The 12,786-nt window shown below is 33.9% G+C and overlaps 6 non-coding genes across 6 annotated transcripts; all 6 read right to left on the reverse strand.

Annotated features, from left to right (window-relative positions):
- Positions 1-10,245: 10,245 nt before the first annotated feature.
- Positions 10,246-10,318, reverse strand: LOC128222668 (small nucleolar RNA SNORD61). The gene has a single exon (XR_008259199.1). It is a non-coding gene; the product is annotated as a small nucleolar RNA SNORD61 (small nucleolar RNA).
- Positions 10,319-10,823: 505 nt separating this feature from the next.
- LOC128222665 (small nucleolar RNA SNORD61) lies at positions 10,824-10,895 on the reverse strand. The gene has a single exon (XR_008259197.1). It is a non-coding gene; the product is annotated as a small nucleolar RNA SNORD61 (small nucleolar RNA).
- A 181-nt stretch (positions 10,896-11,076) lies between these two features.
- LOC128222666 (small nucleolar RNA SNORD61) lies at positions 11,077-11,149 on the reverse strand. Its single transcript, XR_008259198.1, has one exon. It is a non-coding gene; the product is annotated as a small nucleolar RNA SNORD61 (small nucleolar RNA).
- A 260-nt stretch (positions 11,150-11,409) lies between these two features.
- LOC128222672 (small nucleolar RNA SNORD61) lies at positions 11,410-11,482 on the reverse strand. The gene has a single exon (XR_008259203.1). It is a non-coding gene; the product is annotated as a small nucleolar RNA SNORD61 (small nucleolar RNA).
- Positions 11,483-11,912: 430 nt separating this feature from the next.
- Positions 11,913-11,985, reverse strand: LOC128222671 (small nucleolar RNA SNORD61). The gene has a single exon (XR_008259202.1). It is a non-coding gene; the product is annotated as a small nucleolar RNA SNORD61 (small nucleolar RNA).
- A 164-nt stretch (positions 11,986-12,149) lies between these two features.
- On the reverse strand, positions 12,150-12,222 carry LOC128222670 (small nucleolar RNA SNORD61). The gene has a single exon (XR_008259201.1). It is a non-coding gene; the product is annotated as a small nucleolar RNA SNORD61 (small nucleolar RNA).
- Between the last annotated feature and the right edge of the window lie 564 nt (positions 12,223-12,786).

Raw genomic sequence — 12,786 nt, forward strand, 5'->3', positions numbered from 1 at the left:
TTTTGTTTCTATAAAATATGACCATCATAAAAGCTCATCGTTGAAATAGACTGGACACCGGCACAAGAGCGGCGACACTATCATTAATTTCTGGGATGCAATAAAATTTAATGATCAGTTATGCTAAATAACTTTTAACAAACTTCAACTACAATTCTTCTATGCTATTGTCGCAGATAAAAAGTTTAGCTCAGTATAGACTGGTCAGGTTCAAACAAAATCTTGAGCTTGCTTATCCAAAAGATGAAAATATATTTTAAAGAAACACTCCAGTTCAATAACACTAGACACAGCCAATGAAGGAATAAAATTATTGGCTTAATTGTGAACGAAATGAGCTCCTGTTACTGCACTATGACATTCAGATCAGATGGAGAAGTGACATTATAAAACTGAACCTGCAAGAATAAATGAAAAGTTAAAAAGTATAAGCAATTGTTCAACCTGTAAGGCATTGGCCAAAAATTTACTAGGCAGAACTGTAGCCAATCAATCCCAAACTATTGTTTATATGATGTTTGGCTCGAGCTAATTACAAAACTGGTCACAAGTCTATTATTATAGTCTTATCAAGTTTGATGCTTCAATGCGACCTAGATTTGGGCATATGATCCCCATATAAAGCCCTTTGAAGAGATTCGTCTCGATCTTGATTCAATCACTATCAAATAAGGGAATTTTGAACTGAAAAACATTCTGCAGCATTTTTTTTTCCTGAACAGATAACTTTCATTCAAAAATCTACATTGATTGGGAATATTTAGAACTCTGCTGTTTTAGAACAGGAAATTAAAAGTTCCAACATACAATTTCACTTCATCAAAATATGTCTTACTTTTGAGTTTGGTCCAGAAGTAGTGTAAGAGTTTGGGCCAGAAGTAGTGTAAGAGTTTGGGCCAGAAGTAGTGTAAGAGTTCCGGGCAGAAGTAGTGTAAGAGTTTGGGCCAGAAGTAGTGTAAGAGTTCCGGGCAGAAGTAGTGTAAGAGTTTGGGCCAGAAGTAGTGTAAGAGTTTGGGCCAGAAGTAGTGTAAGAGTTCCAGCCAGTAGTCATGTAAGAGTTTTGCCCAGTAGTCATGTAAGAGTTTTGCCCAGTAGTCGTGTAAGAGTTCGGGGAAGCTGTAGATTAAAACTTCAGGCCAGTTTAAGTGAGTTTAAATGTAACAGTTCTGGCCAGTTTAATGTAACAGTTTTGGCCAGTAATAGTGTCAACGTTCAGGCTGGTAGCCTTGTAAGAAATTTGGCTTTGTTTCAGCATAAAATGGATTATTCAGGAATTAAGGCATTGTGTCACTATTTTCACAATTTTAATGGCCCAAGCAGCATTCACAAAAGGGTAAAAAAAATTAAACAAATGTCCATACATCTCATTTGAATAGCAATATTTCAAATCTGAATTGGACCGAAAGCTGTTAAACATTTTCTAAAACCAGTTTAAAGATTACTGTTATAAGCAGGATTAACAGAGAGAGGGGATCAGACATGCAGATTATAAAAATAAAGCTAATGTTTAATCCCTATTTCAGATGATCCATTTACTAACAGATAAATCACTAACCTTGATAAACCTTAACCATTTTAAAGCATGAACAAGTTTTTCACTTATTCAATATGCTAACAAGTCAAAAGCAAGGGCCACAATGGGATTGATCATTTGTACAACAAGTTTTCTTTTGCCTGTAAACTGGGGTCTGATCTACTTTTTTGGCCTGATTATATGGGTCCTTATTTGATATCATTTTGCCTGTTAACTGGGTTCTGATTCTTTCACCGGATAACTGGGTTCTGATTTTTTGCCTGTAAACCTGGTTCTAGCTATTTTGCTTGTAAATTGGGTTCTAATTATTTTGCCCATAAACCAGGTTATTCTTTTGCCCATAATGTATCAGCTAAGCAGTTATATATCAATTAAAATAATGGTTGATTTGTATTAACAGTTCACAAGAGCTAAAAATTCAATTCTTCAAAATTCATTGGTTTTATAAATTTTCTTTCAAACTGATTTTCAGGTTATTTTGGGACGCTCTCGTTCCCATTTAAACTGTGTGCAAAAGTAGGATAAAGATTTATTATTTTTTTTACATGTTTCTATCTTCACCTAATACAAGAACTCACTAACTGATTGCATTTTTGTATGCACTTATTCAGTTCTAGCAATAGGGCGACAATATAATCAAGATTAATTCTAACAGTCTATATTAAAACAATAGTTCAACTGAAGAAGCATTATCTTTCTAAAAGACAAATGAAATTTGATAGTATGACCCAAGATCGGATCAAATAACTATGAAAATATTAGAACGGCCCTATGAATCTAGCCATTGTGTTGAAAACACATGCAGATCGACCGATTAAACTGATTGTAAAAATTCTGATTTTTGTTTGAATATTGCACAAGGTATTATATTTCATATTGGTAAGTATACAATGATTTTGACACTGTTATATTCAATCTAATTTATCTGATCATACCGTGTTGATGAATAAGAATGTTCACATAAAGAACATTGAAAAGACGAGCTTTATTTATTTATTTGTAAGTTTGATAAATCAGATATCAATAGACAAATCAATTTTTAGATCAATTTTAACACGAACATTGCCCTATACGAACATTCCCCAATACAAGGTTGTGATGATGGGTCTCACAAAAACTTCACATGAATTAAACCCTGTCTGTGAAATTTTTGCTCCGAGTTTTAAATAATTCCATTTCAATTTTTAATAGTCTCCAAACCTCAAAAAGTCATTTTAAACTCTATTTTAACAATTTGATTTTTTTCACAGGGTTCTCATTAAGTTTTGGTTGATCCATCTGAAATAGTAAAGTAGCCAGGTAGCTAGCTACTATTTATTCCAATTTAATAATCTTTTTTCCTAATTCAAACCAGTTCTCTTGCCATTTGACCTGTCCATTTAAGCCGGCCTGCAACCTCTTCTTGGTGAGAAAACTGCCTTCAAACTAGTGTTAGACATCATTTCAAGCCTCATAAAAAGTTCCAGCCCTCTAATAGCTTCCCACCTTCAATATTTTCATTCAAAATATATTGGCAAGGAACTTTTTAAACTGAATTTATTTTGCCACAGTACAATAACTTACAGCTAAGATGTTTTTATTCATTAACACAAACTTACCTCTAGGCTTGAACTCTAAAAATGAGTTCTTAACTTGAAAAATTGTAACAGGCCTTGCTATATAAAATTATTTTAAACAAAGACAAAGTGGTCGAAAATAGCGTAAGCCAGCATAAGTAAAACGCTTTTGGGGCTTGCTCAAATTCTGGATTTATAATGCAAGGTATGCTAATTTCTTTTATACCAAGCACTTGAGTAAGATAGCCACTTGTTGAACATTTTATCAGTGCAAGGTGTGCAGGCTTTTGCTATTATTGACCACGGAGAAAGGCTTCAATGTATAAGGGGTACACAAAATGCTTAATAGCTGGTTATCCATTCAAACGACAAGAAAACCATTCATAAATATTGATTAAATTATTATCACACTTCAAGCTCTGCATAACTCAGTGAATTTGAAATATGGAAAATGATTTTTTACAATAAATTATGTAAACTGTTTATGTTAGCAAAAGGCAAAATGTTTGTATAAGTTTCGAGTTAGAGATAATATTTATTTAAGGACATAATACAAAGACAGGGCCAAGACCAACAAGTCGTCTCGTTAATCATAAATACATGTATGCATAATTCATTGAACATAATCACAATAATGAGGAAGCCGCTCTGGAATTGAACAAACTGAATTTAATTTCATTGGACGGTCATTCTCACATAAAATACAACATAGGACGCCTTTAAGAATCATTTATGCTGACCATAACACTCTGGCCATGTTTTTAAAGGGACTGTACACCACATTTTCTGTAAAGAATCTCAGGACAATTATTTACTAAAATGTAATACTCTTTGATACCATAATTATAAGAAAAAATTCGAGTCAGAGACCGGGTTCGAACCGGTGTCGCCAAAATTGCAGTCCAGTGTCATATCCACTGTGCTACGAAGGCTTACCCTAAATGGTTGGAATATTTAAGCTATATACCTAACTTGGTAATATCACGTGATAACATCGACTAGCCAATCACACATAAGGAATAAATTCTACTAGGTAGACATAGCCAGGGTTGTAAAAAAGAACCGGCCGCCGCTGAAATGGACAGTTCAAATGGAGTTTGGGTCGGTTCAAATTCGGAAGAAAAAAAATGCTGGCGAGTTTCTTTGGTAATAAATGTTCCTCACCGCTAAAAACGGCCCTTTTCGCCTATAACATCTCTTTTCGAAATTTAGAGCATTGCCTTGACTGGTTTTAAATTTTCCGATAATCGGAATCATTATCTTACAATTCAGCGTATTTGTTTATTCAACATTGCCAGCATTTTGACACGATTTTGAACAATGACCTGTGACGTCAGGCTCGTGATCATTTAAATATAGTTGTATTATTGGTAGTTAATTATAACTTGCAGCATTGTTTCCACGAGAAAAACAAGGCAGGAATGCCCAAAAACCGTGGCAGTCAACGTTTTACACATCTTTGATACCAATGACCTTATTTCGCGATTTTCCAAAATTCTTAAAATAGTAACATAGTGTTGTTTTTAAGTGCATTGTATTTATCGAAGTTAATACTTCATGGAAATAAATTTATAGCAAATAAACAAGCAACAGATATGAAAATAAATGACCCTACATTACAAGTACTTAAAATAACATATCTATGAAGCTATCGATAAATCTTGGATCTCGGTATGTATGAAGCTATGGATAGATAAGTAAAATTGCGTATCTATGAAGTAAAGGGTTAAATTAATTAATTAAATACTCCCTAAATGCCCCAGATTGCAGGAAATGAAGCGCTGAATTTAGGGAGGGGGGGGGGGGGGGGGGGGGGGACAGGGGGTGCCCATGGATCCCCGTAGCTGGCTGATTACTTTTCTGTTTCAGTCGCTACAACAAAATCTTATTGACAACCCTGCATACCTAGTAATCTTTTTTAATGGAAAAATATGAAAAAACAGCGAAAAATAAATTAATTGTTAACCATGTGGTACAGTTTCAATGCATTGTACACATCGATACCAAGTTAATGTCAGTTTTCGACAAATTTTCTTTCTTTTTTCCGCTATTTCATCATACAGAGTACAGCCCCTTTAATAAAAAAAATATAATTTGGGAAAAACAGTATTAAGTACAATTTGTCAATCCAATGCTTGTTCAAGTATTATTACACCCAAGCTTACAAACTTAAGTAGTATTGATTCTTTACATGCTTAGATTAAGACATTTTGACACTAACAAAAGAATCAGTGACGAAGGTTACACCTCACCGATTTTTGATAACCGGTTACACCTGACTAATTACCAATAATAGGATGATTTTATCATCTAACTTGGAATGAATTTATTTCTCTGGATGTGAATACCAATGGGTTGAATTTCTGGGATGCAACTTGCAATAGCGAATCAAGATTAAAATATGTATATGATATGACTCAACATGTTTTATTGCATGCATTCTGATCTCAATAGACCAAATCGCATTTCAACATGCATGTGTACTTAAAATTTTGTGTACAATCCTAAACTTCTTGTAGGTTGAAATTATCTGCCTCTTTATTTTATGTCAGTTAAAATCTTTAGGTCATATTTCATGATATTTTTTATTACCAAAAAATCTTCAGAATCAACTAATGATAAAACTTTCTTACTTCAAGGGTGATTTGGTCCTTCAAGCCAAGATGACTGGCAACATCTTCAGAAGAATGGTGCATATCTCCACAGTCCTGTGTTTATCTGAAAGAACAGGGGACATTTGCAAAAAGCTGATACAGGTATGTTAGTTTATCGGCATTCACAAAATGTTGAGGAAAAAACAGGAATATATTGTGATGTACCAAGTCTGAAGGTTCCTATTTTGTTTTCAAATCTGTCTCGGTAAATTTTGGCCATCTTGCAATAAAATTTTTGAAGGTTTACCTTGTTTTTGCAAAAAGTCCATAAATCCCACAGGATTACAGTATGATGAAAGTTAACCATGGTCTTGTAAGCAGTCTATAAGTCCTACAGGTAACAACATGATGGAAGTTAACCATAGTTTTGTAAGCAGTCTATAAGTCCCACAGGATAACAACATGATGGAAGTTAACCATAGTCTTGTAAGCAGTCTATAAGTCCCACAGGATAACAACATGATGGAAGTTAACCATAGTTTTGTAAGCAGTCTATAAGTCCCACAGGATAACAACATGATGGAAGTTAACCATAGTTTTGTACGCAGTCTATAAGTCCCACAGGATAACAATATAATGAAAGTTTACCATAGTTTTGTAAGCAGTCTATAAGTCCCACAGGATAACAACATGATGGAAGTTAACCATAGTTTTGTAAGCAGTCTATAAGTCCCACAGGATAACAACATGATGGAAGTTAACCATAGTTTTGTAAGCAGTCTATAAATCCCACAAGTAACAACATGATGGAAGTTAACCATAGTTTTGTAAGCAGTCTATAAATCCCACAAGTAACAACATGATGGAAGTTAACCATGGTCTTGTAAGCAGTCTATAAGTCCCACAGGATAACAATATAATGAAAGTTTACCATGGTCTTGTAAGCAGTCTATAAGTCCCACAGGATAACAACATGATGGAAGTTAACCATGGTCTTGTAAGCAGTCTATAAGTCCCACAGGATAACAATATAATGAAAGTTTACCATAGTTTTGTAAGCAGTCTATAAGTCCCACAGGATAACAATATAATGAAAGTTTACCATAGTTTTGTAAGCAGTCTATAAGTCCCACAGGATAACAATATAATGAAAGTTTACCATAGTTTTGTAAGCAGTCTATAAGTCCCACAGGATAACAATATAATGAAAGTTTACCATGGTCTTGTAAGCAGTCTATAAGTCCCACAGGATAACAATATAATGAAAGTTTACCATGGTCTTGTAAGCAGTCTATAAGTCCCACAGGATAACAATATAATGAAAGTTTACCATAGTTTTGTAAGCAGTCTATAAGTCCCACAGGATAACAATATAATGAAAGTTTACCATGGTCTTGTAAGCAGTCTATAAGTCCCACAGGATAACAATATAATGAAAGTTTACCATGGTCTTGTAAGCAGTCTATAAGTCCCACAGGATAACAATATAATGAAAGTTTACCAAGTAAGATTACACAGGTAATGTCTCAACCCCTCTAACGTTTCTATTCGCAACTCCAATCCACCACAGACACCAAACATTATCCACAACACAAACAATATCAACACTTCAATCACAGTTGTTTGCAAAAGACCGCACTAGACTATTACTTAAACAAGCAATACTCTTTACCCCAATTTCAAATATTTTCAAATAAATCCTGTCCGTTAAACGCTAAATTTCCGTTAAAGACAATTTTTGCGAACAATCGGAATGGGGTCAAATTACAGTGACAAACTGATACGGGTGTCTTGTTTTACAAACACCTTTTCATACTTGATCTTCAAACTGTATAGCTTGTTAATTCAAGTTGGGTTTTGCATTGTAATTAAATCCTGCCAGAGCAAGATATATAATAAAGACATATCTCTTATACTAATGGTCAATCACACAGACTATTGCAGGCGTTATTAATACCATTCTGAAAGCCTTACATGTTCCCTTTAAGAGTAACAACTTAAAAGCTGAACATGTACCAGTTCTTTTTAAAAGCAAAATATATAAAACCTTATAATTATATCATTAACTGAACTTGATAATAATTTCTGAAATACCTTTCAGGGGTTAAAATAAGCACAAGCCCTGCACTGGTAAAATGTTAACAGGGCTGGTTCATTTTCTTAATTTCATACAGCAGGGCTAAAAAATTCTTACAATTTTTTAAGGAAAATAGTTACCGCAAGAATTCAGGCCTCATTTCTATGAGTGACTGACCTTACTGAAAACTTGTTTGCATACATGATAATTTAACAGCCCATCTAAACATCTATGAATGAATATCATCAAGCCAGTGAAACTAAATAGCACAGGGGCACACATGATACACAAAGGGAAGAGATTTCATTCACAAATCATCATAAATTCAATCTTACTTTAAAGCTCTATACCTGTTGTGTTGTCATTCATAGTAGAAATGAAATATTACCAAATACTTAGTAATAACTGAAGTATGCAGTTTGGCATGCATGAATAACATTAAATAGACAACATTTAGCATATATCACATTCAATTACTTTATGTATATATCTGATATTCTTTGTAACCTTATGTCGACAAGATCCTACATTATTTTACAAACTTATTTGACAATATGCTGATATACCATTTTGACAGTTTGTCAGTAGTTCATTTTTAATTAAATTTATCGCATTTTGTAAGTAATTCCTTCTAGCAAAAACTTCAGGAGCTGTTTAATAAACATACACAATAACATTGAAGTCTCTGATATTCTTATAGCATCTACCATTAATAAATGCTATAATGAATGAACATATCATCCTAACAACAAGAGAGTTCAAATACTGAACCACACAACTTACCTTCAATATGACTTCACAAAAATAATCCATAACTAAACCAACAAATCTCATCAATAATAACATACAAAAGGTCCAAAATGTCACAAAAATTCAAGGTTAACACCAAAAAATCAAAGTTTTCACCAAAGAAAACCATCACGACCACGTGTTTTAAATCCCTACTTCATCTCATCTTCAAGTTCACATAAAGTCATTTAACCCCTTCTATTCAAGGTATCACACACAAAACAGAGAGAGAGAGAGAGACTACTAATACTGCCTTAAACAGCCTATAAAGCAATAAAGCGGGTGTCCTACACTTTAGTAAGGGGATCAAGAATAGAGGTATAATCGGGTAGTGTGCTATTGGGTATGGTGTACATGCTGGTTTAATCTCTAGGCCCCCAGAGTAGGCCATGCAAACACAAGACTATTAATGGCCAAGTATTAAGGTATTATAAAATTATGTAACAGGAGTTAGACATACACATCTGTAGTAAAATTATGCAAACATGAAATGTTAGGTTGGCGTTAGCATAAGTTTAACTAACTATATTGGAAGCATGGAAATAAAAGTTGCTAATTTTAAGAGAAATACACTACCCAACATCTATGGCAAAATTTTCTCTTTTTTTTCTTATGTAAGAAAGTATTTAAAAAAAAATACTACTCTAGAGATGCAACTCAAAGTCTCAGTAATTAGCTTTAATTCACCAATTTTGGACTTACACTTCCAACATTCTACTGCATTCCACATGGTGTATGTAACTCTTATGTCCATAAATGCTGCCCTTACAAAATCTTCAGATGTTACAAAATACATGTGACAATTTTATTTCGAAAAAAAAAAATTGTACTTATTTTCGGACATCTCAAAATTCAACAAAGGACAAAACTGAACCGTTCTCTTTTTCTAAATATATTCAGGAAAATTGTCTCACCTGTGATGGACTGTGTCATAACTGCCCCCTTTATCATCACAAGGACTTTGAAATGAGGTGTAGGCAGGGAAACAGTTTGGCTGAAATATTACAAGGGAAACAATTTTAATCAATATTCAACAGAGAATTGGTAGTAAATTCAGAACTGGTATGTCAACATTTTCCTTTTCATACAAAGTAAAATTTAGGAAACAAGACCACTAAAGTAATTCTGTAACACTTGAAATCTAAGTTGCTATCAATAGACAAGACTGTTCAGTTTTCAAAAAGCAAACAGTCAAATATCCCCTAATCAATATCTGTAATACCTTCTAGTTGAAAAAGAGTAGCATAGCCTTGTTACTATAACAATGCAAATATTTGGTGCAGGAGAATGTATTACAATGGCCAAGTACTTGAAATGTCTGTGGCTGTAATCCGGCTCAACATGCATTTACCTTTCACAGATTTATTTGATGACTATTGATTAAATTATATGGCACTTTCACCATCATCACCAACTGTACCACCATCTCAAGCACCACAATCATGAAACAACACAAGTGTTATCCTACAATTTCTAGTATATTAGCAATGCACGGAAAATCTTTTTCATCAACAGACATTCAATTGTTAAAGTCATGTTTTTTTCTACCGCAGTTATCATCACCAACAAATGCTGTAACGCCATCATTTACATTGGTAAATTTATTTCCTGTTATTATTATCAATATGAACTTTGGGGTGATAAATGATCAGCACATATACAAAGAGACCATACTTTCAGTCAAACAGACCGAACCCTTTCAGAACTTCTTAGAGGACAATGTTTGACTTCCGCATGGAACATAGGTGTGAACACAGTTCATCATTAAGGATTTCACTTTAAGAACCAACAGTATTCATGTGCGATCAAAATCTACAAAATTCACCCAAGAAAACCTCCAAACTACAGTGTTATGGATATGCTTTTTAAGGTGGCAATTGATCAAGACACATTCAAGGGAAATCATCAGGTAAACATAACCCTGAATGAACTTCACTTAAAAAAAAATAATATCAAACACTGGTACAGTCACTGTGTTTATCACCTTACAGTGTTATGGATATGCTTTTTAAGGTGACAATTGAAAAGGACACATACAAGGGAAATCATCAGGCAAACATAACCCTGACAGAACTTCACTATTTTTTTTAGATTATCAAACACTGGAACAGTCACAGTTCATTACCTTGCCGATTTATCTCCATCATTATTTACCCCACAGTATTCAACTGTGGTAAAATACATGCACATATATACAGCACCAGTAAAGTGCCTTATATAAACTAATTGTGGTACTATTTATATGCTATTTTTCACAGCAATTATCAGAGAACCCTTTCAGAACTTCTTAGAGGACAATGTTTGACTTCCTCATTGAACATAGGTGCGATCACATTCATCATAAAGGATTTATCTCCATCATTATTAATCTCACAGTGCTCAATTGACGTAAACTGCATGCCTTCTATTACACACTGGTAAAATGACTGGTACATTTATTAGCTGTAATATGGATATGAACTTTGGGGTAATAAATGATCAGCACACACATACATAGAGACCATCACTTATTGAAACAGATCAAACCCTTTCAGAACTTCTTAGAGGACAATGTTTGACTTCTGCATGGAACATAGGAATTATCATAGTTCATCATTAAGGATTATGTCTCATTTCATTTTATCCAACAACAATTCAAGCAGCATTCAAAATAAAAGATTGAGAAGGCCTCCATCAACACTGTGAATTGACTTAACCTTACCATCTTCCTTTAAAATACCAGCAAGCTGAAGATTCAGCAGTGCACAGATATTTGACAAACTCATTTGCAATTGCGCTGCATATGAAAACAATTTGAGTGGGTTACTTCTATTAAACTAAGTATTTCAAGAGAAATCACATTGCTGCATCAAACAGAACTCTTTCAGAACTTCTTAGAGGACAATGTTTGACTTCCTCATGGAACATAGGAATTATCACAGTTCATCATCAAGAATTTCATTTTATCCCATTTCCTAAGATACTCAACCATGCAGTTTTTTTTCCAATTTGAGGAAACATTCGGCCCTATTTGCCTTCAGAAAAAGTTCCCCTTTTTCCTGACCAAGATAAAACCCTTTATAAAAAAATATTTCTTATTATTATGAGGATCACTGACCTCTTGACATGTAGAAATAGTCAGTGCCATTCATGAATAAGTTGATAGGCTTGTTGAATGAAATGTTTGAAAAGAAGTAACAACTGTTGAACATTATATGAATCATGTTATTATTTTTCCCCTTTCACCAAAACAACACTTTTTTCCCAATCAATGGGTCCCGCCACAATTCCATTGAATGTGAATAAATCCTGCAATATCAGCTGTGATTAAAATTTGCTAATTGTCAAGCAAGGACTGATCATATTGCAACTTCAAACAGAACCCTTTCAGAACTTCTTAGAGGACAAAGTTTGACTTCCTCATGGAACATAGGAATGATCAAAGTTCATCATCAAGAATTTAACACATATCACAAGTTACCCAACAATTTCAGCAGTGATTAAAATTTGCAGATTGTCAAGCAAGGCTAAAAAACCTCATTTGCACTCTATGGATATAACCTTGGGTAGCCAATATCAAGACATATAAAGGGAAACATAATCTTAGTCAAACAGACAACCATTTCAGAACTTCTTAGAGGACTATGTTTGACTTCCACATGGAACATTGGAGCAATCACAGTTCATCATTAATGATCATTTATCCCTAATAAGGTTTCCCATGGTATTAACCCTTTACTTCATAGATACGCAATTTTACTTATCTATCCATAGCTTCATAGATACGGATCTTAACGTTTTATCCATAGCTTCATAGATACGTAATCCTACGTATTCGTAATGTAGGGGCATTTATTTTCATACCTGATGCTTGTTTATGCGCTATAAATTCATATTCATGAAGTATAAACATCGATAAATACAATGCACTAAAAAAAACACTATGTTACTATTTAAAGAATTTCGGAAAATCGCGAAATAAGGTCACTGGTATCAAAGATGCGTAAAACGTTGACTGCGCAGGTTTGTGGGCATTTCTGTCTCGTTTTCCTCGTGGAAATTTACACAATACTGCAAGTTATAATTAACTACCAATAATACAACTATATATTATTGATCACGCGCCTGACGTCACAGGTCATGGTTCGAAAACGTGTCAAAATGTCGGATAAACAAAAAATCATCTGGCTTGTATAAACAAAGGCCATAAATCATTATATGGGACATATGTGTCACTTCTGTTTCGCTAATCCGGTC

The sequence above is a fragment of the Mya arenaria genome, chromosome 16 (genome assembly GCF_026914265.1).
Source record: "Mya arenaria isolate MELC-2E11 chromosome 16, ASM2691426v1".
Classification (NCBI taxonomy): Eukaryota; Metazoa; Mollusca; class Bivalvia; order Myida; family Myidae; genus Mya; species Mya arenaria.